Genomic DNA, 25463 nt, shown 5'->3' on the forward strand with positions numbered 1-25463 from the left:
TCCAAAAAGCTGGTAGCAGAATCTACTCCAGATTGGATAGATTTTATACCAATAATGACTTCTTCTCCTTTATCCCAGACCACCAAGGTTTCCCAGTGGTGGTCAGACCCTCCTCCCACTTGGATCACCATCCCATCTTTGTTGAAATTGTTTCTAGGAGTGCAAACAAGCCTCATAGTAAAAATGGAGGTAAATATATTCTCAACAACAATCTCCTCAAAGACCAAGATGTCCTTGCGGCTATTATATAGTAAGAATGTTTAATAAGTGGAATCCCTCTAGTGGCTCCTATATAAACAACTGGGATACCTTGGTCAGAAGTTGGCAGAAGATAACTAGCACCATTGGCAAAAAGAAGGCCAAAGATGCCAGACAGGTTGAGCTGGTTCTATCATCTAATCTACTCAATGCAAAGCAAGCCCTTCAACATGACCTGAGCAACTTTCATCTTAATCTCCAAGTGGCCTTTGTTAGAGATGAGCTCTAGAAAAGGTAGCATCATAAGGCACTAGGTGCCTGAACCAAAGCCAGGATGCTCTAGCTAGACAAAGGGGACAAAGGCTCAAAGTTCTTTTTCAACATTTTGAAGCAAAAACAATGTAAGGAAAGGATTTATAAGCTATGGGTGGACGGTAAGGAAATTGTTGTTGATGAAGAAATCCTAAGTGAGTTCAGTAAATTCTACAAGCAACTCTTCTCCTCCGAAGATTCTCCTGCCTCAAGGGCTGCAAGGATCAAATGTAAGGATCTTATTCCTAAACTTGTATCTCCTGTTGAGGTTATCTCTCTCAGTAAACCCTTCTCAGTGCAGGAGATTATTAGAGCTATTAACTCCCTTCATAATGATAAAGCCCCAGGACTAGATGGGCTTACCATAGAGTTTTATAAGGCTAATATTTCATGGATCATTGATGATCTTCTTGAGGTCTATAATGAAGCCATCAAGACTGGAACTATGGGAATTAACATTAATAAAGGGTTGATCAAGCTTATACCCAAAGAAGGGGATAAGGTTCTAATCAAGAACTGGCAACCTGTTACTCTACTCAATGTATCTTACAAGATCCTTGCTAAATTTCTCGCCTTAAGGCTCAAAAATATCCTCCCTAAGTTTATATGCCCCACCCAAACTGGCTTCATTAAAGGGAGATACATCTTGGAAAATTTGATTAGAAGTTGGGAGGCCATGGAATGGGCTAGAGTCTCGGATCAAAAGGTGGCCATGTTTTTGTTAGACTTTGAAAAAGCCTATGACGGGATTGAATGGGGTTTCATAACCACTATGCTTCAAGCCTTTGGATTTCTTGAGATCTTATGTCAGTCCGTTAAGGTCCTTCTTAGGGATTCTCATACCTAGGTATAAGTGAATGGTATGATTTCTCATCCATTCGAGCTCAGTAGATCTATTAGGCAGGGTTGCCCTCTTGCCCCTGCCCTTTTTGTGATTGCCTTTGATGCTCTTTTTTATATGCTCAGAGACAACTCCCACTCCCCTACAGGTAAGCGAATCTCCCTCCCAAATGAATCAAAGCTGATCAACATCCAATTTGCAGATGACACTACCCTTTTCTTTGAACTATCAAAAGAGAATTTGGATTCTCTATCAACCAATCTCTCCTTTTTCTAGGAAGCTGCAGGGGCCAAGATCTCCCAGCCCAAATCTACCCTGCTTGGATGGACTGAGAAACCTCCAGACTGGTTTTCTACCTATGGGTATCAGTGGGGAGGACTGACCACAATTGTTAGATATCTGGGGATCCCTTTTGCAATCTCCCCTTGCCTTAAGCACATGTGGGCATGGATTAAGGGGAAGATTGAATCCAAGCTCTCCAAATGGAATAAGCATTATTTATCGTTGGTAGGAAGAATGCAAGTGTGCCAAAAGATTCTCTCATCCTACAGTATCTACTATGCGTTTGTATGGATGTTTAATAACTATCAGATTAATGAGATTCAGAAAACCATCAGAGACTTTCTATGGTCAGATGGAAGAGGTCACAAAAAATCTCACTCGGTCAAATGGGATTGGTGTTGCATGGATAAATCTATTGGTGGCCTGGGTCTTAAGGATCTGAGAACCCAAGGGATTGCATTGGCTGCCAAATGGATTTTTCATGCTCTAGAAGGTAATGAACCATGGAAAGTGCTCATTCATAATAATATTAGCTTGGGGGTTCCTAAGAAAGCTAAATCTTAGAAGTCCCTCCCCATTAGTGATCTACTAGCTGGATCCTTCTCAGTATCTACCGCAGGCTCTATTATCTTCAAAACCATCTGGAAAGCATGGGAAATTATTAGATCTAATATTAGCAATGGTTGGAGCAGCCATGTTAATCAAGTGTGTGGGGATAGGTCAATCTAGTGGAACTTAACCCATAAAGATAAGCCTTTAGCCCTTACTTATGGGTGTTCGGCCAAAAAATGGGCTAGCAAAGGTATTTGTTGCTTCAAAGACATCATTACTAGTGGAACTCTGATCCCTTGGGAAGAGCTCTCTGCTAAATTTAATCTACCTCCTTCTAATAAAAGGACTTATAACATCTTGTGCAATTCTTGTAATTTCCTCCAGCCTCCCATTGCTTGTGATGATGGCAACCCTCTCTCCTTCGCTTGGTCCGATGGAAGCCTAATTGGGAACCTTAAACCTCTTGCTATTTATAAAACCCTCTCCTCTGATTGCAGCATCCTCAACCATCTCAATTCAATCTAGTATTCTGACCTGTCGAGAGCTCAATGGGGTCATATCTTTAAATCTCTTTGGGGGTCTCCATTGGCTTCGAGAAATAAAACCTTCAGATGGCTAATACTTCTCAACAAACTCCCTACCAGGTCAAACTATACTAATGAGGACATGTGTTATATTTGTAAAATTAGGGAAACTAGTAGACATATTTTTTTGGATTGTATTGTTGCTAAGGAAATTTGGCTTATGTTTGGATTTACTCTTCCTGTGCATTGTAATATTCTTGATGTTGTTACAGGGGTCATTAAAGGACTTAAGAAAGATATCCATGTGTTCTGGAATTTGCTTTTTGGTAATATCCTTTGTTATATATGGAAAAATAGGAACTTAGAAAAAATTCAAGGGCAAGTCAGGGCCCTTACTAAGTCTTTTCGAAGTCTCACACTCCACTCTGTCTGCTCGCAGGTCACTGTGGTGTTTAGGCTTAACAAAGAGAATTTCTAGAGGTTCCTTTCAGATGGACATGCCATGGTATTCATTTTCGAGCTATCCCATGGATACACTTGGGGGAGAACCAATGCTAAGAGAAATCCTTTTGTGAATGCCCTCGACGCTCTTATGGAAGAAATCAGAGGCAATGGCCATCAGGTTAGACAGCAGATGATCCAAACTGCCAGGATGTTGGATGATCGCAGGCTTTTCTAGATGGAAGGACCTACAGGGTGGATCACCTAGATGTAATCCAGGCATACACCATGGACAAGTGTTTTGTTTCTTTTTTCATTATTGTAATTAGACTGGCGTATAGCGGTTACTGCCAAATCACATACTCACATTTTTTGTATTGTTACTAAGTAACAAGTTGCTCCTATTTTGTACAAGTATAACGAGCTGCTAAAACAGTTACATACTTGTTTGTAATCCGGTTTACTAACTATATCAATACAAAAAAAAAAAAAATCAAAATTCCTGCATATGATTTAATTCACAATTTTGAAAATAACCATTAATCAAACTTGTTAGTAATATGAATTAAACAATTTGATTTATTGATTAATCACACAAATAGGTCCTATTTGATTTAATCCCTTTTTATTTATGAATGTGTAATAAACACATTTAACTAATTAAACACTTTAAGATTTAATAGTTAATTTCACAAACGCATAACATGTAACTCAAGAAAACCAAATAAACACATGACCCACATACCAGACATAGGTATGTAACAGATGACTGACAATGCTCACTTTGAGCAAGGCTAGGGTTAAAATGTAGGGCCTTAAAACTATCTCCTCCACTTCCATCAGGTCAATAAGGTATGCTCATACATGTGAAACCAGGTGGAGACAATACCCCGTACCTACACGGTACTTGTACCTACAATCTCCTGCAACAACGAACTACATGTGCATATATATACAACCATAGTAGACACACTGGTGAAGGAGAATTGTGACATTCCATGTCTCACCAAAATGAGTGAAGGAAAATCATCTCCTCGCACCCCATACACTCACAAATAAGAAACATGTATATAACGCAACTCACGCATAAAATAAATGTGTCAGTCCATGTTAGTATTCCAATATAATAACATTTAACCATCATTAAGAGAAATAATCCATAAACAAGATATACTAAAACTTAAATCAAAGCATAACATATCATAACATAATGTCTGAATAAAATATTATAATAAAATGCATCCACTAAAATCCACCGAAAAAGTCAACCAAGGTCAAACTTGGTTTAAAAGAGTCAGATCAGGGGAGGGGTACTACACCAATGGTTGAACTTATGTAATCCTTTTTATATCAAAAAATCCTACTTATGAAATTCTTTCAATAGAAGGGGATGATGGAAATTTTGCCACCTCAATTAACTTTAAGTTGACTAAGGTAGATTTGTTGTAGAGAGTGTGCCCCAAATACTACCCTTACCCCATATTTAATGGCCAATTTTATCATATGAGCCTACTCAAGGGCTTCACATATATCTTATCTATAATAGGCGTATTTTTCTTCATTTATACCTCTTATATGTTGTAGAAGGAAAATTCTTTAGCGTTATCTTCCTATAATATAGTCCTTATTCAAACTCTTCCTACAATAACCCTTTGTAGGTGAATATAACCTAAGTTTCAACTTGATCTCCATATAATGGAGATTATGGGCCCAATTGTTAGAATATTAATATTTCTTCTAGAACTATTTTGGTTGACAAGTTTGGCAAGGTCTTAGTTTCTTTTTAATTCTTCTTATGAAGGAACCTGAAAAAATTCATGGAACTTTTATTGCTAAAGGTATATGAAATGCATAGGAATCAATTAATCCTTGACTTATCTAGAATGCAAATTATTTTAAGACCAGAGTTTCCATCAATTATTATTCTTTGTTGTGGTTTCATGTGATTTTTTACTAAGATAGACCTCTTGCCAAATTTCCCTAGGATTGTGCCTTCAACTTTTTTAAAGATGGATTCGTTTAATTTAAAGTGTCTTCTCTAGAGCCATGGAGAGGATTTAAAACTAACAAACACATTGCCCAAAAATAGTGGCTTGTTCAGTACCCCTAATATTCAGACTTCATATTTTGAGGCTTTGAGAGTAGCTAAATTTAATGATCTAAGGCTTCAAAAAAAATTTCATAAGCAAGAAGGGAAATAATTTTGGTTGAATAGGTCAAGAAATTATGTTGGATGTAGTTCATGTTAGGTTATTTTTTATTTGTCTAAATTTCTCATTTTTTGTAGTTGTTCTTTAGGTTATTTTTTAGTTTATTCATCTTTATAAATTCTCAACTTGAGATTTCTCTTTATTATTATTGTTTTCATTTCTACTAAATCTAAGGGTAGCACTTGTGAAATCATTTTTATACAAAAAAATTCTAACTTAAGAAAAGTTGGGTCCATGAGCCAATTGTAAAGAAATAGGAAGAAATTGAGACACCTATTTATGAGGACTCATTAGAGGTAATTGAATTGTATCTTGTTGAGGAAGACTCTTTAGAGGGGTTGAGTTATATATTAATTTTTTTTTAACCCTCATCATCCACTTCCTCTATGAAAATGGTATCATGTTGTGATTTTGTCTTGTTGAAAGGAGACTAAAGAAAAAGATTGTGAAAGGGAAAGGTTGAGGTGCACATACCTCTATTACCTAAAGGGAAAGGTTGTGAAAGGGACTTTTCCTTTATATTTTCTAGTAACAAAGCATGATATAAAAATATATATATATTCATGTCTTGTTGTATGCTTCATAATTAATTTTTTTATATACTTGGATTCCAACATTGGGATACAACATAGTAAAATCATACAATGGTCATTCTTAACAAATTGACAATGATCCAACTTATAAAAGTACATGCATAACCATCACTTGAAGATACTAGTAAAATATATAACTATATCATCCTTTTGAGTAACTCTTGACCTTCCCCCAAATATAAATTAATTTATAGATCACATGCAATTTTGATCTCTTGAGAAAGTTACAATACTTATTTTTGCTCCTAAATCATTTAAAAACTCTATCATCCCCCCCCCCCCCCAACCCCCAACCTATACAACAATAGAAAATGAGAAATACACTTTGTTGGGGTGCACATATCTCTGTTACTTGAAAAGGAAGGTTGTGATATCCAACCATTCATTTCATATAACATCAAATGAGGAGAAAAAAACACATCTTACCAAACCTTGAACTAAGCTTATGTAGGTTGAAAAACACAATATGTAATTGAACTTTCAATAGGTAATTACAAAGATGTGATTTACTCTAAGAATAAGATGGATACATAATTCCATATATTACCTCATTGATATACTAGGAATGACACTTAGAGACAAAATTCCTAAACTCTTAGAACCTAATGATGATATATATCAAATTATGATCTCTAAGGTCTTGATAGAACCTAATATCCATATATAGTTCATTTGTAGGATTATGTTTGATGAATTTTCACTATGTTATCCAAACTCTTGAATTAAGACATACTAAAAGTGTGACATGAAGTCATGGTAGCCTCAATTGATGATATGGATCCACTAGTTGACTTTGTTTCTACAGATCATCACCAAATGTCTTCATGGGTGTCCTTATTATCCAAGACCAACTATATTTTATTTGGTGTTTTACACCTAAATAAAATATATCAATATTCACTCGTTTTAAAAAAACTAGCTTACATAAATTCAATTAAATAATGCTTTAAATCCTACTAAATAATTGCATAATACAAATTAAGTATGCACTTAAGTTATTATTAAAATAAAGTTCACTTAAAATCTTATGTTCAAATTCCTTGAGTTTTATCTTTTATATTTCTTCATGTACCCTTCCGCCTATGTAAAAAAAAATTCTCATGGTATTGCAAGTCAAATATATAGTGTCAAGAAGTCCAAATATCAAATGAAGTGTAAATTAATCTTGAATGTATATAATTTATTATCTTGTCATTAAACATGTTTTCTCCAATAATGTAATGCAATAATGTACTATCATGATATCTTGTCACTAAGCATCTCCTTTATGAAAAAATGTAAACTTGAGGCATGGTTGATCTTAATGGTATATCTATTATAAAAATATTCACACAAATCATTTTAGAAATTAGTAATCTTTTATGAGTCTTGAATTCTTGTAATGAACACACTTGGTGAGATGGACCTTCTGAGTGATATAGTATGTAAAACTGAGGATGCTAACATGTCTTTAAAGCTTCCTATACAACCCAATAATTATATCATAAAGAATTAAAAATTAAATCTTCATAACATAAAGATATCTTGGCACTACACATAAATAAAGAAATATTAAATTTAACAAGATAAAATAACAATATCTTTCATGTTACTCAATTGAATGACGATCCACAAGATTGTTATCTTTAACTCTTGAATCATAACAACCAATTTTTGCCATATCTTTATTAAAAAGGTAAAAAATACACAAAGGATACACACATTTTGGGGACAAATAAATTATTTTAAAAGCGTGTTTAAGACCATCTCCTCTAAACAGGAAAAACCATTGCATGTTATTAAATTGTATAAGGTTTCTAGAGAAGATAGAGAATTTGAATATCAAAAAAGGATTTGTAATTATTTTTAATATTAGAGATGCACATCTGATCATTATTGTTTAGAAAGTAATAGTGACAAGAATTAATTTTTATATTCATCTTTTTGTGACAAATAATTATATATATAATCATAATAGAAAAAGAAAAAAATTGTGCACTAAATCAATCAATTACATGTAGCATTCTAATTATAACATGGATTACTAACAACTTAAGAAATTATAATGAAGCATTCTATATCAAATTTACATACATGACTAATTCTCATGTAAAATAGAATTATATATACTAGAAAACCAATACATATTCAAGATAACCATTACATGACAAAACCAAAAAATTGTCCATTCCATGATAAAACCAATGAGTATTAGTTTGTAAAATAGTTGTTAGCAAAACTAAATTATAGTATACTAATATCGGTTACTAATACTAATCAACCCTAGAAAAATTAGTACAATGTTTTTTTTGTTTTTTTAAAGTGTTTAATCTTCATGATCAATTAACACAAGGAAAACTAAAATCAATATAAGCAATAACTCGGTTATGAGATTTCAAATGCTAGTAGCTTTTAAGGGTAGTAAACCCGTCAAATTTCAAACGCTAAAGCATACTGAAGCCAAAACAGATCATGGAGAATTTTATTGATTGGAGTTCATTTTCCAAAGAAGATGGATCATATCACTGATTTATAACAACACAGATAAAGAGAAACAATAAAACAACCAAAGCTTCTTGTCAAGAATCCAGACCAGTTAAAACTCGTAATACTTCAAACTAGGTATTTACACTCCAACTCATCCTTTTTAACATTTTTAAAATTTTGTTAAACTACTAATTATACTTTTAATATGCATACCTGTGGTTTTGGTTCTATCTGGCTATTATCTCTGGAACGCCAAAAACTTTATTTCTTGCCCCAACATATAAGAAAATGAATTGATAATTCATCCCAAAAATATCCTTTAAGTTGGCACATATGCACATCCATACTATTTTATGTGCTTGATGTTGAACACAGTGTACCACTGAGAAGGGGGTGAATCAGTGGTTCACAATATTCAAACCTTTTAAAACTAACTCTTGGTACCGGTTAGCAAATCTGACACAAGGAGGATATACCGGTGAGCTAAGGAAAGTGATCAAAAGAAAACACACAAAGATACTCAACACATAACACCGGATATACAAGGAAAACCCAATGCGGGAAAAAACTCGGTGAGAAATATTGTCGGAGACTACTGCTCCAATCCAGTCTCACAGTAAACACTGATTACAAAGTTTAGGGCACCAACCCCTGATTTTAGGGCACCAACCCCTACACAGAGCTCCAACTCAATGATATACAATAGATCAGATTAATACAATAGTTGTAGTCTTGTTACAAATGAGTTTTGTAACTCTTGCAATCAAATTACTTCACCAATTTAACCCTTCTCAACCGATTCTCCCTTGCTCAGTTCTCTACCAGTTTTCTATTCTTTGTTTATACCTTTTCTGCCCTAATTTTGTCTTGCATACCCTTCACTAGTACACTCTCTTATCTCATTCACCTTCTGCAACTTTCTTCCTGAATCTCCCTTGCCGGTTCACACAATTGTAGTTCTATTCGACAGCTTGCCGGTTGCTCTAACCTTACCGGTAAAACCTCTGATAACCCTTCTACCGATTCAACCTTTCTGTCAGACATCTCCAACACTCAGATGCTTTTGATCTTCTCTCTGATCACTCTCTTCTCTCTCAGTTACTCTCTTTTCACTAGCATCAAGCATTAGTGACTTAAGTCTTCAGTCTGCATTTTTATACTTGAATTTTCCCGCCAAAACCTACATTCAAACTGGGCATGTTAGGGTTTTTCTCCATCAAGTAAATCCGTATCAAATATAATCGAATCTCCTCTCCTCGATTGATGACCAGTAGTAGATCAAACATCACCACCATTTCTAATGACATATGTACGCACTTTCTATATTTAGTGACCTGCAACTTGTTTTTCAGCCTTGCTTTGTCATTCACCATTAATGCCTCAGTTGTTTCCTTTGACCAACGAGCACAAAGGTCGGATTCTTCTGCTTGATTTATCTCACCAAAAAGCTTATGCATCTTGATCCGCCTCAAGCCACACTTCTTCTGTCATTGACCCGTGATTCATGGATTCCTTATTTAAAGTCGACCTGCTCATCACCTGTCACGTCAATGGATGGTTTTCCTGCCAGTGCATGCTTGCCACATGGAATCTACGTGTCATCCTCAGACACCATCCAACTTAACCCCTTATATTATTTCGGTTTGAGTTCATTCACCGACCAAGACACACGACCAGTGTAAGGACCTTACCAGTTCATATACCCTACCAGTAGATCATATTGACTTGGAATGCTTCTGGTTCTATGTCTATACTTCATGTTATCCAGCAACCATTCACTCTGTTGGTTTGTCTTCTCCATGTTCATACATGCTCACCATTGGATCTCCTTATTGTTTGTAAACCGTTAATCTTCATGACTCCACCATTCCAACAGTCTCACCTTGCTTGCATCTGCATACCGGGAACATACCTAGCGATTGACATTTCATATCAGTTTCCAACACTTACTTGTTGATTATCATCCCATACCGGTTGACATCAATGACAACATAATGCCAACAATCTCCCCCTTTGGCATTAATGTCAACACACTTTGTTCCTTCTCCCAGCACATTGGACCGTAGACATTAACTCCCCCTTTGACAACAGTGACAAATGTTCGGGTCATACAAGCCATCTGATTCATTCTCCACCGGTTATACAGTGTATTCTCCCCCTTTGACCATTATCCTCTTAACCAAAAACATATAAGATGGAGGACATAGACACCAACTGACATCAATTTTTTATAAGAATCAAATGTGATTGTACTATGAGTGCTACCAACTGGGAAAGTAGATTCTCGTAATCATGAAATTCTCTTGGGTATTCCTACAAAAATTCCCTTCTTCTGCATTTTGTTCTTCTAGTACATTTGTCTAGTGTTCCTTCCATTTGGTGGTCCAATTGTGATTTTTATTAAAGTACAAATTGAATAGACATTGAAAGAACTTTCAACTAAGGACCAATGAGTACTACCCAAAATCTCAAGCATGTCGGTATTGTAGCATAATCACTCAATCTCCCCCTGTGCCAAGCATATGGTCCAAGAGATAGGAGATTTTACAATGAACTCCCCCTGAACCATAGATCTTCATACACATTTAGGTGCATAAAGTAGATGACACCACTCCTAACTTGTGTCTTAGATACTCAAAAGTGTTTACCGGTAGAGGCTTGATGAAGATATCAGCCACTTGTTCACCTGTAGAGACATACTCTACCTTGACTTCCTTATTTGCCACCTTCTCCCTCAGAAAATGATATTTGATGGCAATATGCTTTGTCCTTGAGTGCATAACCGGATTCTTTGATATGTTAATTGTATTGGAATTTTCACACTGGATGGAAATAGGGTCAGATATCTCTACCTAAATATCCTTGAGGGTCTACTTCATCCATAGCACCTGAAAATAGCATGTAGCAACAACAATATATTTAGCCTCAGCAGTAGATAGAGAAACTAAATCATGCTTCTTGTTGTGCCATGAGACCAATCGTTACCTAGGAAGAATGCACCACCACTTGTGCTCTTTCGGTCATCAATGCAGCCTGCCCAATCAGCATCAGTGTAGGCATGCAAGATAAAATCCCCTTGCTTGGGATACCATAGTCCATAATCAAGTGTCCCTTGTATATACCAGAATATCCTCTTGACTGCATTTACATGTGACTGTTTGGGTGCAGCTTGAAATCTAGCCACCATACATACTGCTTGCACTATATCCGGTCTAGAAGCAGTCAGATATAACAAACTGCTAATCATGGATCTGTACAATATCTGATCTGCCACTGGTGATTCATCATCCTTGCTCAACTTGCATTTGGTCACCATGGGGGTACTTACCAGTTTGCTATCTTTCATTTGGAATTTCTTCAACATGTCCCCGACATACTTGGTTTGAGAGACAAAAATTCCCTTGTCTCGTTGTGAAACCTGCAAACTAAGAAAAAATCACAGCTCTTCAAGCATGGACATCTCAAATTTTGTTTTCATCTAATCAACAAAGTCCTTGCATAGAGTTTCCTCGTTACCTCCAAAAATGATGTCATCCACATACACAACCACAATAATCATGTGGTTGCCTTCTGCTTTAACATACAAATTGTTGTCTGCATTTCCTTTTCTGAACCCTTGCTCCTTTAGATACTTATCTAGTCTAGAGTACCATGCTCTAGGAGCCTGCTTCAACCCATACAATGCTTTCTTCAAATGGCACACAAAGGTTTCATTATTGTGTAGTAGAAAACCTTCTGGTTGTTCCATGTATACTTCCTCTTCTAAATTTCCATTTAGGAAAGCAGATTTGACATCCATTTGATAAACTTTATAACCCTTGTAGGCAGAGAAAGCAAGAAACATCCTAATAGCTTCTAGTCTAGCCACTAGTGCAAATGTTTCTTCAAAATCAATACCTTCTACTTGAAAATATCCTTTGCACACTAACCTATCTTTGTGCCTCACAATATTCTCTTCTTCATTCATCTTGTTCCGGTATACCCACTTTGTGCCAATGACATTCTTATCAACCGGTCTATGAACTAATTCCCAAGTCTTATTCTTCTCAATCTGTTACAATTCCTCTTCGATTGCATCCATCCATTTCTGACTTTTGTTGGCCTCATTGAATGTCTTAGGTTCCTTTTCAGTCATGAGACATAAATTGACTTGTTCATCATTCCGGGCAAGTCTTCGTCTAGTCTGCACACCATCACTCTTGTTACCCAAAATCTGCTCTTCCGGGTGGATTTTTTGCACATACCAGTTAGGGACCTTATTGGATGCTTCTTTCGGTTCATTGTCTGACTGATCTTCTTCACCTTCATCACCGAAATCATCATACCAGTTCACTTGTGCTTGTCTTCCTTTATGCATATCCTCATCAACTCTTACATGCACATTCTCAATAACTCTTCGTAGTATTTTGTTGTAGCATTTGTAGGCCTTACAGTGAGTTGAGTAACCAAGGAAAATACCTTCATCACTCTTGGAATCAAAGCTTCTCAAGCCATCCTGATCTCTTTTAATGAATCATTTACACCCAAACACCTTGAAGTACTTGACTGATGGTTTCTGGTCATACCATAACTCATAAGGTGTCATCCCGTTGTTTATTCTCAGTTGAACCCAGTTCAAAGTATATGTTACAGTATGAACCGCTTCCTTCCAATACATATCTGATAAGTTTGCCTCATTAAACATAGTTCTAGCCATCTTCTTGACTGTCATGTTCTTCCTTTCTACCCACCATTTTGTTGTGGTGTCCTAGGGGATAAATATTGTCTTCTGATTCCATGTCTTTCACAGTAGTCCTCAAACTCATTTGATGTAAACTCACCACCCCAGTCTGATCTTAGTCATTTGAGCTTGCATCCACTTTCCTTCTCTACCATCTTTTGGAAGATCTTGAATCTGTCAAATGCTTGTGATTTATCCTGTAGGAAAGTAACCCATGTGATTCTTGAATAGTCATCAATGAAGAGCATAAAGTATCTCTCACCGGCAAGAGTTCTTGTCCTAGTTGGACCACACAAATCTGTATGTACCATTTCAAGTGGTATTGAGGTTTTATGCTCCTTAGTCTTGAAGCTCGCCTTAGTTTTCTTTCCTCTTACATATTCATCACAAAATGTGCTTACCGGTTTGAGGATTGGTGGTATATTTCTTACAGACCCCTTTTTGCTTACTGCAACTAGATTATCAAAATTTATGTAGTCTAATCTGCTATGCCATAGCCAGCTCTCATCCACTTGTCCCGTCATGCATTGGCACTCAAAGCATTCCTTTAGATTGTACACGTTTCCATAATTTATTTTGCCTTCTGCTACAATCTAACTGGTACTCTCTTTTCTTATCTAGCAAACAGAAGAATCAAAAATGAATTTGTACCCTTTATCACACATCTGACTCACGCTTAGCAAATTGCGTTTCATACCTTCTATGTAATACACATCATGTGCCTTCAATTTGCCATCTATATTCAAAGTACCTTTGCCTTTTATATTGATGGAGGGGTTATCTCCAATTCTTACTGAGCCTCCATTCCAATCTTCAATCTTGATAAAGTTCTTTTTATCATCAGTCATGTGGTTGGAATAACCATTGTCTACAACCCACAAGTTTCTTCATTCTACATGTAGGATAGTCTGCACAATCAGACGTGATTCTACTTTGTTCTTGTCTTTCTCAACCCAAACCAGTTTGTCTTCTTTCTTTTTGTCTGTTGCAACTTCTTGTTCCAGTTTAACTACCAGTTTCTGATCAAGAGTTGTCTGTTTCTGCTTGATTTTCCTTTGCTTGCAATGCTTTTCAATATGTCCAAACTCTTGACAATTATATCATTTCATATTGACATTAAAATATGAATCTTTAAAACTATTGTAGGACACAAATTAACTTCTCCTACATTCAAAACACCTATGACCAAATCCATTACACTGATAACAAACAACATCCATACCCCGGAGTGCAGCAAAAGAGTTTCTACTTTCAAAACTAACAGGGGGCTTATTCATCATTCTACAATCTGCAACTCTATGTCCAAACTTATTACACCAGTAGCAATAACCATGGAAATTGGGTACATACCAATCTTGTTGCTTTGAACCGGCAAACCTTTGTCTCACCAAATGTCTTCCTCTCATGCTGTTGATTCTGGTGAATCCTTCACTATCCACCTTGGGCTTTCTTTTATGATTTACGTATCGGTACAATGTGTGAGCCCTCCAGTTTTGAGCATATCGGTTCACAGGCTGATGTAGCCTCATCATAGGTCTTCTTGTTGGTATCTTTGCTAACTGTTAAGATTTTCTTCTCTTTACTTTCACTTGAAGAGGCGAACTGTATCTCCTTACCGAATGTGTCTTTGTTGTTGGAACTTTGTCCTTCTTCAAATCCCAAGCTACCAATATCTTTTGAATTCTTTTGATTGTTCAGCATCTTGTCCAAAGCTTCAGTGTTTCCCTCATACTTGCTCCTTATTTTCAGTTGATCCTTACTCTTTTCAAGCTCCTTTCTAATCTTTACAGTTTCTTCTTCCAGATTTTGATGCACCTTCTCCTTCTTCATCAAATCAGAGGATGTAACTTCACATATCCTCTTAGCTTCTTCCAACTGGAGTTTCAAGTCAGAAATCACTTGATTGGACTCATCCAGGGATTGCTTCAGGAGATCTTGTTCTTCTGTTGCAGCAAGCTTGACTTTCTTGAGTTCTCTTCATGTCTTACTTAACTCATCAAGAGCACTTATGAGCTCGCCTTCTAGATCAACTTCAACTTCAATGTCTTCATCTTCCTCATATTCAACAACTGGTTCATCTACTACCATAAAGAGATTAACTTCTCTTTCATCCTCATGATAGTCATCTTCTAATGCACTCTCTTTATGGTACTTCTTCTGCTTCCGGTAGCTTCTTCTTCCTTGCCGGTAAACTTTCTTCACTTTGTCTTTATCGAAAGGTCTTCTAGAGCTCCTTTGCTCATCTCCATCGGTTTCAGTGTAGGGACATTTTGCAGCAAAGTGTCCTATTTTACCACAGTTGAAATATTTGAGTGGCAACTTTCCTTTATACTTACCGGATCCTCTCTTGAGCTTTATAACAAATTTTTCTACCTTTGCATCCGAGTCTCCACTGGATCCTTTATGAGAAACCTCTTCCTTGCCCTTTTTGGTGGAATTGAAAGCAACCTCTTTCCTTGAAGATCCTTCTCCAGTTGTCCTCATCTCATAAGTAGTTAACGAGCCAAATAACTCATCCATTGTGAAGGTTTTCAGATCCTTGGCTTCCTCTATAGCAGAGACCTTAGTATCATACTTAGATGTGAGTGATCTAAGTAACTTTTTGACAATAATCTCATGACCAATTTCCTCTCCAAGTCCTCTAATCGTGTTCACAGTTTCATCTACTCTATGAAGGTAGTCTGTAATCTTTTCTTCATCTTTCATCTTCAATCCTTCAAGCTGACCTCTTAATGATTACAGCTTGGCCTCTTTAACTTTGGCATCTCCTTCAAATAATCTCTGCAATTTATCCCAAGTCTCCTTGGCAGATGAGCAGTGCATGACCTTGACAAACTCATTATCTGATAGCCCACTAAGAATAACATGTTTATCCTTTGCATTGTTCTCATACTCCTTCTTAGCATTCGAGTTAGTGGGAGGAACACTAGGGACAATATACCCATTCTTTCCAGACATCCAAACATCAAATCCTAGAGAGGACATATATTTTCCATTCTTTTGCACCAAAATGCATAGTTGGTTCCATCAAACATGGGAGGTTTAGAAGAGGAGGAGGACTCATTTCTTGCCATTGTGTTCTAAGACCGGAATCTACCCAAGCTAGAGAAATCTTATCTGATTGGGAACCTATGTTATGATACCAATTGTTGAACACAATGTACCACTGAGAGGGGGGTGAATTAGTGGTTTACAATATTCTAAACCTTTTAAACCTAACTCTTGGTACCGGTTAGCAAATTTGACACAAGGAGGATATATCGGTGAGCTAAGGAAAGTGATCAAAAGAAAACAAACAAAGATACTCAACATATAACACCAGATATATGAGGAAAACCCAATGTGGGAAAAACCTCAATGAGAAATGTTGCTAGAGACTACTGCTCCAATCCAGCCTCACAGTAAACACTGATTACAAAGTTTAGGGCACCAACCCAAGGAGAACCAACCTCTGCATCGAGCTCCAACTTAGTGATATACAATAGATCAGATTAATACAATAGTTTTAGTCTTGTTACAAATGAGTTTTGTAACTCTTGCAATCAAAATACTTCACCGGTTTAACCCTTCTCAACCAGTTCTCTCTTGCTCAGTTCTCTGTTGGTTTTATGTTCTTTGTTTATACCTTTTCTGCCTTGATTCTGTCTTGCATACGCTTCACCGGTACACTCTCTTATCTCCTTCACCTTCTGCAACTTTCCTCTTGAATCTCCCTTGTCGGTTTACACAATTGTAGTTCTATTTGGCAGCTTGTCAGTTGCTCTAACCTTACCGATAAAACCTCTGATAACCCTTCTGCCTGTTCAACCTTTTTGTCAGATAGCTCCAACACTCGATTCTTTTGATCTTCTCTCTTATCACTCTTTTCTCTCTCAATTACTCTCTTTTCATCGGCATTAAGCATCAGTGACTTAAGTCTTCAGTCTGCATTTTTATACTTGAATGTTCCCACCAAAACCTACATTCAAACTGGGCATATTAGGGTTTTTTGCCATCAAGTAAATTTGTATCAAATCAAATCAGATCTCCTCTCCTTAATTGATGATCTACAGTAGATCAAACATCACCGCCATTTCTGATGACATCTTTACGTGCTTTCTATTTTAGTGACCTGCAACTTATTTTGCGGCCTTGCTTTGTCATTCACCATTAATGCCTCAGTTGTTTCCTTCAACCAATGAGCACAAAGGTCAAATTTTCTTGCTTGATTTATCTCACCAAAAATATTTTGCATCTTGATCTACCTTGAGCCGCACTTCTTCTGTCATTGACCCGTGATTCACGAGTTCCTTATTTAAAGTTGACGTGCTCATCACCTATCACGTCAATCCACTGCATGCCTACCACATGGAATCTATGTGTCGTCCTCAGACACCATCCAACTCAACCCAGTCTGTTATGTCAGTTTGAGTTCATTCACCGACCAAGACACACGACTGGTGTAAGGACCTTACTGACTCATATACCCTACCAGTAGATCATATTGACTTGGAATGCTTCTCATTCTATGTCCATACTTCATGTGATCCAACAACCATTCACTCTGTTGGTTTGTCTTCTCCATGTTCATACGTTCTCACCAATGGATCTCCTTATTGTTTACAGACCAGTAATTTTCATGACTCCACCATTCCAATAGTCTCACCTTGCTTGCATCTGCATACCGGGAACATACCTACTGATTGACATTTCATACCAATTTCAAACACTTACTTGTCGGTTATCATCTCCTACCGATTGACATCAATGCCAACATTTGACTCCATCTTTAATCTCTTTAACAATGAAAAGAAGGCAAATTAAGAAGTATTTAAATGTACTTCCATCACTGTGGGAACCTAACCCAAAAAATAACAACGTTCACAATCAAATCTCAGAGAAAAGTGTGATATTCACTTATATTGAAAAGTACTAAATCATGAAAAGAATGTATTTTTTTGTACCTATATTTGAAAAATGAATATATCACTTGTTGATTAGCACAAATACTAAAACATTGGAAAAATTATACTATAGGGTGCTCATTTGATACAAATAAAATGTGAAATGAAATATATGCTCAGTTGGTACAACTCATTGTTTTTAGGCCCAACTCACATATATCAATTGTTGATTAGCACAGATACTAAAAAATAAAGTGGCAATGTTGCTCGGAATAATGTAAATTTAAATTCAAATGCATTTATTATTGCCATTGGTTCTTTTTAGACCTAGTTCATACACGTCGATTGTTGATTAGCACATAGATCCTATAAGATAACTAGTGGCATTGTTGCTCAAAATAATGTAAATTTAATTCTAAGAATGCATTTATTATTATATAAATACCTCCTCGCAATCATCTTCATCACCTTTAGCAGACTCAGCTCCAACTTCTTAAGATTCCTTCTCCAAAGCAGCCAAATCCTCACGTGCCTCATAAAACTCACCTTCCTCCATACCCTTACCAACATACTAGTGCACAAAGGCATGCTTGGCATACATGAGATCAAACTTATGATTAATGTGAGAGAAGACCTCAATAACACTTTTGGAGTTAGATATCATGCAAACTACCCTCTGAAGGGGATCCTGGAGGGGATAATGCTAAGGTTTGTGATAACATTTGTCGATTTAAGCAATTTATAAATTTAGAAAGAAAACAAAGAATATAACTGCACAACCACATTCATCGAACCAAAAAACTTAGTTTTTATAAATGAAAAATGAAGATCCAATAAAGTACCAAAACTCACCTTATCTCTTGAAGGAATTAGCCTTTGGAGAGTATAAAAATGCGTGTTTATCCTTTCATATCGCCTTTATTTAGCCTCACTATGATTCCTAGACGCAGCCAACACCTTTTCTTCCAAACTATCATTATAACTTATCTTTCTGTCATTAAAACCCTCACCTATAATACAAAACCTCTCTCATGCTTCTACTTCTCCTTCTCCACCATCAAAACAATCATGATCGTAATGATAATTTAAATTCCCCAACATCCTACTCGAAAAACATCTCAAATACTCATTATTAAACATCCTACTACTATATTCACGACCCTCAAAACTAGGAGAGTCAAATATGGCCTCATTATCTAGTAGAATAGACACATCAATATGCTTTGATAATGAATGATTTGAGAGCACGATGTTGTAGGGTTCCACCACAGATGTAGAGACCTGAGGAGATGGGTAAACTATGAAACCCAACTTGGATTTCTTTTCATAGTCCACAGAAAGCCTCTCCAAGAGAAGAGATCCCAGAATTGATCCAGTCTTGCCTCCTACTACGTGGAAAACAAGAAACCCTTGCAGATTAGTGCACTTGTCTGCCAACTTTCAGATTTGATCTAGACACAGATCCACTATCTCCTTACCAACTAAATGCATAAAAATAAAAATAATGTCACTAGGGTTTCAATGGACAAAATTGAAAGTCACATAGTTGCTTTAGGGTTTTAAATAACAGGATGAAAACAATGCAAGGCAATTTGAGAAGGATCACTCACTGGTATGGTGGTTGCGAGTGAATTTATTTGCGATGTTCTCTTTTCCATTGATGAGTTGCTCTGTGTGAAAAAGTTGGCGACAAATCCCGATTTGAATCTCATTGATGACAGTCTATTCCAAATCTTGGAACACAACACTCCTACCTCTCTCTCCATGAGCAACCGCTTCTTCATTGCCTCTCCATCATGTTTGGGATTTTTCATTCAAATTAATATTTTTTCAAATTGTATTGGGTGAGAAATCTCAAATTGTATTCGACAAGCTTCCTATTTTAAAGCTTTGATGTATAGAAACTGACCCAAAAGTTTGTTTATTCTTCCATCTGTCAACTCCAGACGCAGCTATTGTGGCTCCAAAACATTAGCATCGTATAGATGGCATGCATAACATACATGCATACCCATGCCCAGTTGTAGGTAGGCCCCCACACGGGCTATGACGATGTGGACATAGCAGGACATCGTGTGGGTCGGGGTTGTGACGACATGGACTCACCGGAAAGGACGTCCATAGGGCACTTCATGTTGCCAACTTTGGAGGGGCATATAACACGCAATCGGTCAAATCGCTAGGAGACCACAAAGTGCTTTGTTGGGCGGGCGAGAAAGTAGTGGGAGACAGTTGTCTCCCACGGCTGATATCATACTATAACACGCAAGTAATTGAGGACAATAACTTAGAGACTTAGGTCTGGTCAATAACAATGCATTTAATATATCTATTCATATGTTGTGGTCAATAACATACCAAGCCATTAACTTGGAAGGCAAGAAAGAGTAGTCATATATTTGTGGTCAATAACATGCAAAGCCATAAACTTGCAAGGCAAGGAAGAGAAAAACAGGAGCAAAGCAGATATCTAGGAAGGTTAAACGTGTGTTATATGATCGTGATTAGCAACAGCAGCGTGGGTCAGGGCTTGGATGCTGTTGAAGCTGTCATGTATGTTAAGAGAATTATTCATAGGATTTTCCTTTTCCTTATGTGTTCATATGATTTTCCTTTGCAACTTATGTTCATATGTTTTTCCTTTGGATTTTTCTTGCAGAGGGTTGGAAATCAAAGACTAGACATGCATTATAGGAGTGGCGGGAGCAGCGGGGGGGAGGGTTTGAAGAGGAAGTTAAAAATGTTGATTATAGGAGCGATGGTAGCAGTGCGGGCTAGGGTTACATTGGATCTATGAAGGTATGCGTTCTCATGGTCAGCTCTGGTTTTATTGATGCATATGTTAAAACCCACGAGTTTTTATTTATGCATTTGTTTAAATATGCATTTTGGATGTATTTGTGGGTCTGTATTTGTGTGTGTCATTTTGCAAAATCAGGTCATCACATTTGGATGATTGAAACAAATGAACAAATTAAATAATTGTTGTGATTAAAGGCCAATTTTTTAAGCCGTCTAAATCAACTATTTGGTTAATTAGTCTCTGCGATTAACAAGCATTGTTTATGTCGCGTGCAGCTTGGATTAGACAGTGTGTGTTTTGACTTATTTATCTTATAATCTGTTAAAATTAAGTTAATAGGTTGGTATTAACATAAAATAATTGAATGATCATTCATTTCAAAAGTCAGTCATCACACAATACTTGCAGATTGAATTCATACCACTCATAATTGAATTAATATCTAACTTATATCTAAGTGCAAATAGTGAAATAAAAAATTCAAATTATATACTTACCCTAATCTGATCCTAAAATTTAACAAATTCTAATTATCACATTCAGAGTTATGTTGATAGAAGCATAAATCAGGATCAAATTGTGCTTTTTTTACTATATTGTTCATCGTGCTTTATCCCCCAAGCCTCTTATAAACTAAAAGACTTTGCATGAATTATTTGTGTATAAATAGTTTGTGATTAGTCACAAACACAATGATGTCGATATCAAAATTAAATATTAGTTTGAGAGTTTTTTGTTTTCATTGTATGTGCATCCCTGTTGTATGTTGCCATGGACCAAATTTGGCTCTTTATAGTTGTTACGATGTCTATGACTCTGAGTATGAACTGACTATTTGTATGCTCTGTGTACTTGCAATTGTTTGGCAATTGGTGTGCAATTCAATGATATTGGCTGATATGTAGTTTACTAGGATGTTGATTCACCAAAAATGGCAGCAGATGTTGGGATTGGATGTGCAAGATGGTGGTGAAGGTCTCCATCACTTCTCTTCACGGGATATTTGGTGGACCGAAATTTGCATTGACGATGATTCGACTAAAGACTTTTGTGCAACAATTCCACTTGCTAGATTGGATGCATTCATCAAGGGGGAATTGTTGGTTGAAGGTTTTGAAACCAAGTTTGTCCGAAAGAGGCATACTGAAGATGATAATAGTAGTGTGCATGACAGCCATACGACAAAGATGTATAGCTGGTTAGTAGTCACATTCTTTGGTATGCTCTGTTTATGTTTAATGACATATCAACTCTTGCTGAAAATATGACAGCTTTTATGTTTAATGTATTGGTGTTCTTATGGAGCAAAAGACAATAGGAATAAGTTGCCACCTTTGAAGTGGACTCGTGTGTATCATAAAAAATGAGGTTGTACGTATCATTTCATTGTCAATGTGTTATATGGTAGGGCAGATGTGACCATCTTGATATACAAGCAACTGTTGCATGTAGACAAAAATGGTGCATTATGTCATGATGTGCATGATACCAACAACGAGTTGCACTCACAATTTGTACCAAATTTGTCTGACAAATGCAAAGCATATATAGAGAGCTTGTTGGCAATGGACGTCAATGTCAATGCTATAATGGACAAACACCTTGATGATCCTATTTTTTTGTAGCATGTTGAGGAAGAGAGATTCATTTGTAACATGGAAGGACGTTATGAACTCGGCGGCAAGGGTCCATTCCATTCGATCATGAAAGCATGCAAACGATGCCACGAGCATCTTAAAATGGAAAAAACAAGATGAGGGTAATTTATTTATTTTTCCAGCAGCTAGAAGGTCCTGACACACCTTTCCTTATCAGAATACAAATGCCTTAGATGCTCGACATGATGGTTCGACACTCACATGAGTCAATCATCTTGATGGATTCCACATTTGCAATGAATAAATATGGGGCAAGTCTCCTTAAAAAACTCCTTGTAATGAGTCTTCCTCATATTTTGAAGTTTCCCATTGCATTTAATTGTAGATGGAAATAATTATCGTGTTCGTTGCTAAAAATAGTACCAATTGTATTTGTTTCTCATGTTTGACAAGAAGCAATCAAGTGTGTCTATTGCATGGGCAGTGACATCAAGGAACAAGATCAAGAACCTTGAGGTGTGGTTGGTGGAGTTGCAGAGACGAGTAAAGGAAAAGAGGTCTTATTGGAGGATCAATGCATTCATCACAGACGATGCAAGTGCATATATTCAAGCGATACAGTACGTGCATGTTTCAATTGTTAGTCTACTTCAGATCAAATAGTAAGATATGTTGCTCTACCATTTTTTGTATATTGATCAGGCACGATTAATCATTGACTTCGAAATAGGACCGTTTTTCAATGTCGTGTGATACTTTGTATCTGGCACGTGCGGCGAGCATGGTTGAAGAATGTCTACAAGTATACGATAAAAAAAAAAAGAGAAATCGACATTTTTTGTTGTTTAGGGCAGATAATGATGGCAATGCCTAAAAGTGAAGAGTGCACTACTCAACAAGTGCACAATTTCTTTGTTGAATTTGTTGATCAACAACATTTTCTAGAGTACTTCCACAACACATGGTGTCAAGATGGTCGTATTGGTGATTTTTACGTTACCTTACATTTTCCCTCCCTGACTTGTTAACTCTTTTGTTGTGACAGTTGTCGCATTTGTTTGTTTGTTGATATCTTCCTTTTCGTTTCGTCTTTTGGGTAGCAATGTTGGCAAAAAACTTCTGGAATTTCCCTCATGCTAACCAGGACACAAACAATGCCATCGAATCATACCATGGAAAATTGAAGGTGTTGCACCTAAGAGACAATAAGAAGATGTGCACAAGGAGGATGGACAATCTATATCACAAGCTTGCCTATAAAGTGAAACCATTCTACAAGAAAAAGCGATTGTTGCAAAATTATGGATTCATTAGAAACTATAGGTTGTCACATTTGTGAGCTAGCATGGAGAGGGAAAAGGAAATTCCCGATGTCGATTTTGTTCTAGATGACACAAATCCTAGTTCATAATGGGTGAAAAGTCAGTCCTGTTGCAATTGGTATGTGGTTACGAAATGCGGTGATCACTTGTACATATGTGAATGTCTATGGAGTTTGCAAGGAAACACATGCAAGAATGCTTTGAAGGTTGTTGCAATGGTCGACAACACATTTAATGATTCATGTCTCCCGGTTAAGTCGATGTCAAGTGCAACTCAACTTGTTTGGTTTTTCAATGTTTATGTATGGTGATTTAGAAGATCTACACTTCACTCTAAGATACTATTTCGTGCAGAACCTATTCCTATGTCAACTCCAATATCTATTAACGTTAATGAGCACCCAACACCTCTGTCGGTTGTCGATACCATTTCTAGTGTAGAAGCACATATAGAGGATGCTAACATCATGACATGGAATGAAGCAAGCACAAAGTTGAAAATGGTGTCACGAACAATGCCACAGTAACGCGAAAAAATAATTGCATTTGTAGGTTGTGTGGAGAGGTTCATGGTTGATATTGATGATTCTAGTGTGATGGCATTTGATTTCAGTCCCCATATCGATCCAGCCGCTACAAGCACCATTTGAATGCAGCCTTGGTTCAGTGCAAGTAGGGAATATGGTCGGATTCAGAGGCAATCTAGGTAGAATACGAGCACTGAGATCTTTGATGATGTTATGCTCCTTAAGGCCTTTGAGTTCCCCTCGGAGACTACTAGGAGGTGGAAGGGCAAAAGGCTATTCGACAAAGCACCGGAACCGCACATCCTTGCCACAGGTTATGTTGTATCTAATACATGTTGGTACACAACTGTGTCACGTTTAAGTGGTTTCCAAACATGTCAATAATCTGCCATGTGTAAGACAAGATGGTCAATAATATGCCATGTTGAAGATGGAAAAGGTCAATAATCTACCATGTTTAATACGAAAAATGGTCAATGATCTGCCACAAAATGGTCAATAATCTTTCATGTTTAAGACGAAAAAGGTCAATAATATGCTATGTTAAAGACAAAATGGTCAATAATCTACCATGTTTAAGACAAAATGGTCAATACAGGTTGGTACACAAGTGTGTCACGTTTAAGTGGTTTCCTAACATGTCAATTGTGTGTGTGCTTACTTAGTAGTTTTGTTTCACAGTTGGTGAAAGTGGACCACAGACAGGCGTGACAATGTTCACTACACTCTCATCATCTGGGCAGAGGAGTCCTCGCCAACAATTGGCTTTTGACTTTGCTTAATCTAGACAAGGATCATAGAATGTCCCTCGCTAACACAACATTGGTATTATTGGTTCAAATTTGGATATGCATTATTTATGTATACCTTCCATATCTGCGGATAACTACATGACATTTCCATATTCGTGTCAACAACTAAGATGTGCTATACAGGTCACTCGGTACATTTTTTTGCAACAAATAACACGTCGCGTTATGTTGCTTTGACCATGAAACTTTTTTGTTTCGCTTTGCATGGGAGGTGGTGATCGCTAGTTTATCTGTATTGTATTTTAAACCATGTGTCATTCATTACCTTTGTACTACATTTTTCTTAGCTCCATGTTTAGCTTTTTATCTTTCAACATGTTTAGTAATATGGACTGGATTTGTTTGTTGTAATATTGTTGTCCCCAATGTTGTTACACAC

The sequence above is a fragment of the Cryptomeria japonica genome, chromosome 11 (genome assembly GCF_030272615.1).
Source record: "Cryptomeria japonica chromosome 11, Sugi_1.0, whole genome shotgun sequence".
Classification (NCBI taxonomy): Eukaryota; Viridiplantae; Streptophyta; class Pinopsida; order Cupressales; family Cupressaceae; genus Cryptomeria; species Cryptomeria japonica.